Source organism: Ammospiza caudacuta, chromosome 4 (assembly GCF_027887145.1).
Source record: "Ammospiza caudacuta isolate bAmmCau1 chromosome 4, bAmmCau1.pri, whole genome shotgun sequence".
Lineage (NCBI taxonomy): Eukaryota > Metazoa > Chordata > Aves > Passeriformes > Passerellidae > Ammospiza > Ammospiza caudacuta.
The window spans coordinates 8751541-8757711 of NC_080596.1; positions in this window are offsets into that span (position 1 = coordinate 8751541).

A 6171-nucleotide genomic window follows, 5' to 3' on the forward strand; every position below is an offset into this window, starting at 1 on the left:
CTCCAATACTTGGTGCTATTCTGTGCCCAGTTTGGAGCCATGCCAGGAGCACAAAAGCTCACAGAACTCTGTCTGACACTGGCACATGCTGTGAAACCCTCGGGTGGCACAGTTCTGTGTGTTCCAGGTAAAAGAGCAGCAAACACGTGGTGAAGGGCTGCAGCTCTGCAGTGAAGCCTCCTTGCTTTGGTGGATGTTTAGAGTGTGAATTTTACATGGTCCTCAGGACTGTGAGGATGACTCCCAGGGGGGATCCTTTGATCCCTGCAAAAATATGACAGGGAAACCTGATTTATACATGAAGATCTTGTGCTTTTTGTATTTGTGCAATATTTAATTTTTACACCAGTTAGTAAAATACTTTCTGCGGGTATAGCATATATACTTTGGCCAGCACTATGTTTTTTTTTAAGGCTGCAAAGATCTGGGTTATTATAGACAAGAAATGTAGTTTAAATAATTGAAATTTCCTGGATGTAAGTTGGGGGCTTTGACCCTTGTGCATACACTTCCTAATAGATTACAGACCACGAAGTTTTGGTTTATTCCAGCTCTGGCAAACAGACTCCTGGACTATCAAATCCTTTCAAAGAAAAACAGAAGTTAATTAAATTTTAATGTTCATAAAAATAATGATGTAGAGAACTAGCACCTTATGAATTTCATGTTTCAAACTTAGGATTTCCTGGGAGCTCACTCATAGCCCAGTTCCCCTCCAACCCATGACATGCCCTAAATGTAAAAACTGGAGAAATAAAGGTGGCCTACAAGAGGTCCCAAATTCTGGTTCCAGGTACTAAAACTTACAGTCTGTCAGAACTGAGAAAGAAAGCTGACTCACACACTGAATAAACATGCAAATTTAATTTCTGAGTTCAAAGAGGAGATTCTTAACCCCCTGAAACAAAATCAGGCCATAATAACAATAAAAGGCCCATATTTCTAAGAGCCTCCTCCACTTTCTTTACAGTATCAGGTTTGTGTCACAAATCCCAATTTCCTTAATTCTTCATCTTAACCCAGGAAAATCCTCACTGGTTTGTTCTTGGGTCATCAACAAATTCTCTCTTTGTTCAATTACATCTTGCATTTCAGGCACCTGTACTGCAGGATACAACTGTCCTTTGATTAGTTTCGCCTATCTGCAGTGAAATTAGATCAGTGGCTGGACTTGGAGCACACCCACAGTGCTGACAAGGCCTGAGCTGTATCAACTTTACAGCAGTTAAACATGAGTGCACCCTGCTCTGCTCTAAGGTAACAGAACCAAAGACCACTACCTGAAAGCTGCCTTTCATTCAAACCAGAGCCCGCCTACTCTGCCAAAATCACGGTGACAAGGGCACATCTGAGCAAACTCCCCAGCCCCACACTACTTTACTTGCTTATGTCAATCAGTTTGGAGATTTTTAACGTTGGAGTTATGTTTATCTGAACTGGTTTTCAAGGTCTAATTATAACAGTGAGGTGGGGTGAGATGGCTGCCATGAAAGTCGCAGTATAAATAAGAGGGTTGGAGGGGCTGAGATGCTGGCACAGGCCAGACCTGGGTGTCACGTGGCTGCCCAGTGCAGCTGTTGTGCTCCATGGTACAATAAATAGCTATAGGGAAGGGAAGCACCGTGGTCAGGCAGGATTTTTTAATACCCCCTACTGTGCTACTTGGCCAAATGCACTCGCCTTGGGGAGAAAAAAAAAAAAAAAAAAAAAAAAAAGAAGACAATGTCTGCAACTTAAATACAAAAAAGGCAGCAGTCCTGGTGCTTTTCCTCAGCAGGAAAGCATGGCATGGTTGCCTGCATCTACTGCTCTCTCCTCTTTTTTGCACAATCCTCCATAGATGACCCCAGCTCAGCTTTCCCCTCACCAAAACCAGCAGAGGACATGCTCTTGTCCCCTTGAGCAGGGAGAATGTGCTGGGCACAGCAATGTGCACAGCCTCTCCCACTACTGCAGGAGAGATCCACTGCAATCACCCCAAAATGGGCATGCAGAGATCATGCCTGCAAGCATGGCCAGACATCTCAGGTAAGAGACCAGGCTTCTGGAGAGGATCTCTATCTAAAACCTGGACCCTGCCAGGAGACTGCTCTTAGGTGTTAATGTGACAGAGTGCTGGTTTTTAAAGTCACTGAAGTGCCTGAACATGAATGGAATGGAATGGAATGGAATGGAATGGAATGGAATGGAATGGAATGGAATGGGATGGAATGGAAGATGAAGCTGTTGCTGGCTTGCAAATGATCATTGATGCCATGTACTGGTAGGAGCAGCAACCATCCATACCAGGCATTTGCAGTGCACTGAACACCCATTAGACCAATTAGGGTCCACAAAATATTAGTTATAAAGGTCCTGCACCCTTCCTTAGGTTAGGCTCTTATTCATTTTAGGAAAAAAAAGACTTGTCACAAGGTATATACATCTTTAAATTAGCAACTGGCTGTGAGCTGTGCTTTTGACAAGTCCCTGAAAAATGCCTGGCATCTGTAATTCCAGCAAGATGTCTGCTGGGATAACCCTAACATATTATGCTCACATAATGTTAACATATTAACCCATGCTCCCTCTGCAAGGAAAAGGCACTGTATTTACAATCATTGCTCTCAGACAGCAAGCTTCATCCCCATTTTCACCCAGATTCTCAGTATCCTGCTTTATGCATTAGCAGTGGCATAAAATGCAAAATGATGTAACATTCAAATGTTTTCAGAGCTACTGATGTAACATAATTTTATTTGGGTAAAATGATTTTTTCTTCTGAGCTCCTTTCTACTCAAGTCTTGGTATCACTCCTAAAGCTTGTCCCTGTATCCATAAACAGTTCCATAAGGTGACAGGGCTATCAAGTTTGATAGTGCACAGACATATTTGTATTATATGTTATTGTATTTATTATATATGTTATTTATTATATATATAATTCATAATTTATTTTATGTTATTTGAACATAAACTTTAAAGTTGCAAAAAGCAAAAATTAAAAAAAAATATTATGAGCTGTAATAAGAGCACACAACAAACAGATTTACAAAACAGCAAGTAAGACTGTTCTCAGCTTTTTTTCCCCCTTACCCTGTCTTTAGTTTAAACAGTTCCATTTTGTATTTTATGACACTTTTACCAAAGCCTAAAATCACATGCTGCCTCTCCATCACTTTTCCTGTATGTTGCACACCCGTGTGTGGGGTCAGTGCTGCTCTGGGTGCAGTCTCTGCCTCAGGCTCACCATGGGTACTGTAATGCTGTCTGTGAGGAACTGGGAGCCAGAGCAGAGGTGGAGCTGGCACCCTGGGCTCTGCTGCAGGACACATTATGGGGACAGTCAGGTCTCCAGCCCTGAAGGTGCTCCCCACCAGGAGCACCTCCTCACCTGCAGTCTGGAGTGGCTCCTCCTCTCTACATCTTTAAATCCTGGCTAATCTTGGAGCACAGACTTGCCAGCCAGGTCTGATTCCTCTTGGAAAGAGGCTGAAGCACCAGCAGGCCACTTGGCACAAGGCACCACAAGAGGAGCTGCCTGTCTCCAGCCTTGCCCCTCACCCTGGCCTTTGGCAGCAAGGGCTGCTCTCCCCCACCTCCTCTCATGTACTGACACCCACATTTTATAATTTAAAGATAATTTCTTGGTGTTTGGGTTTATTTCTTGGGGTTGGGCTGGACAGGAAAAACATTTGCACAACATCTATTCAGAGAGTATGTCACTGCTCTAAAGTGGGAAGTTTTAAAGAGACTTTGGCTGTGTGTAAGAGGACATGAAAAAAGTGTTGAAGGCTTCAAGCACACATGCACGTTAAAGAGAGGATTGACAAAGTTCCTAGAAAGTTTTCCTTGTAGAACTGAAAGTGGAAACACATAATCTTCACATCATTATCCACATTATTGAAACTGTGAAAACCAAACCACGTGCAATAACACAGCTGTTCTAGCTAGGGGCATTTAATCTCCCACCATCATCTCAAAATATACATGCTCCAGCTCCTGGTTATGCACACAGCAATCAAGGGCTAGGAAAAAAATTAGTAAGCATCAAGGGAAACTTCCTGTACTTATTTCTCTGTCCCTGTTTAAGTTCAGAAACCAGAAAAAAAAAAATCCTCCTGCACTTAGCCCTAGAGAAGTAGCTGAATTTCCTAGAGCAAACGAGGAGAAGGTGCATGATGATAGAAATTATGACTATGTTTGGTCCCAAAAGACACATTGTGAAGAGTATGAAGAATGCTATTTTTTTTTACTAGGGACAGAGTTAAGAGACTTATAAAGCTGAATTAATAAATTAATATCTCTGGGATCCCATACATATATTCCTTTGGGACATGGCTGGGCCTATCCTACTTGGCAGGAAACTCCAAAAGGCTTGGGAGGGCATGGCTGTTGCACCTCTTGCTGTGCCTAGGTGGAGATGTGTTCCTAATCCAGGTGTGGGGAATGAACCCTGACAGCAGCACAGCTACTGTGATCTTTACCTATAGGAGCCCTGCCCCCCCAAACTGTGGAGAAAATGGGGCAAGAACAACCCTTCCTTTTGCACAATCTGTCTTCAAGCCATCTTCTGCTAGGAACCTGGGTAATTTCAAACTCCTTTTCTGACCACTGTTCTGTGTTTCCTGTCTGAATAGACTGCAGCCAATACAGGGTTAGCTGGCATGCTCTGGAAATGTACTCACTGTGGACATTAGAAACATATTGAATAAACATGCCCTAGGTGCCTCAAAATCCAAAGTAAACTCATCACTATGCTGATATCCAGTGTCTGAAGTGTTTTCCAGCATAACAATTGTTTCCAATAAACATTCCAAGACAATCCGTGCCACATTCAGAAGGGAAGAATCAGGTTAACTTCAGAAGATAATGTTAGCATGCATCCTGTGTTTGAACACAGTGGAAAGATTTCTGTAGCTGCTTTAGAGGGTTTCACAGAATCCCATGGGGTCATACCTGAGTGTAATAGGGATTAGATGTCTTGGGCACTGCAAAATTATCAGATGCAGTCACCTTAAAAGGAATAAATCAACAGCCAGCTCTCTGTTGTGTAGGAAACCTGTGCTCTGCAGGTGCCCACTGTGCTCCATCCCAACCTGCCGGTCATTCCAATCATGTTAGCAATGGCTTTGTGATATTTCTGGGGTTTTTTCTTTCATTTGGGTGGAATCACTGTCTTTGTGACTGACCATCTTTGCTTGGATGGTTTATAGCTATCTGTAATCTATTCAGGCTATTAGAAGGTGAAATAGTTAAAAGAAAAAAAAAATTCAATTCTTTCCTGCCACATTCTGTCAAGTAACTGGAGTTATTTATTTATGCTTTTGCAGCAATCATATCTATGTATTAGTCACATGCCTATCTAAGCCAAATTCTCCTTTATTAATTTAGTATATCTTAAAGTACAAAATTACAGCTACCTGAAAATAAAAATTAAACCTTTGAAACAGTTTTAAACTCGTGCTGCATAATAACTCAAAAACCTGGAAGAACCATCATGATGCTGGGACCTGACCACTTGCAGGACACGTGATAGAAGCTCACCTAGCCATCCCACGATTTCTGCCCAAACAGAACACACAGCCTCCAAAAGCACTGTCATAAAAGCAAGCACCTGCTGGACTGAGAGACCTGGTGGCTGCACTGTAAAGGATTCACTGGGTTTTGAAGTCTGCTGGTAAATATGGCATTCTGGAATAACCCTAGTGTGACACAAGGAATAATTGCACATGCATTGATCATTATTGACCGTCTCCATTCTGACAGCCGTAGTTCTTCTGTTTTTTACGACCTAAATTTAAAACAATAGGGGTTTGGTGTTTGTTTCCTGTGAGATGGTGCAGTTATTCAAGAAAGGCTTGAAGAAATTGGGTTTTTTTAATTGAATCCCACTTTGGTTTTTAGCTGACAGCTGTGAGGGGATGAGTAGAGAGCCAAACTGTCCTTTGGGAGTGCTGTGTGGCCAGCAGGGCTCGGGCTGAGCTGCAGGCACCAGAGCACTGCTGCTATCTACAGGTCTGCTCTGCACAGCCTCACCCTGCACACGGAACCGCTCCTCCCACAGGGATGCCCGTGCTTGGGAACAGGACCAAAACACAGACACTGAAGTGTTCTGGCTTTGGGGAAGTGCAAGCTGGCAATCTGCAGCCTCTCTGTCCAGTGGCTACCCTGTGCCAAAAACCCAAATTC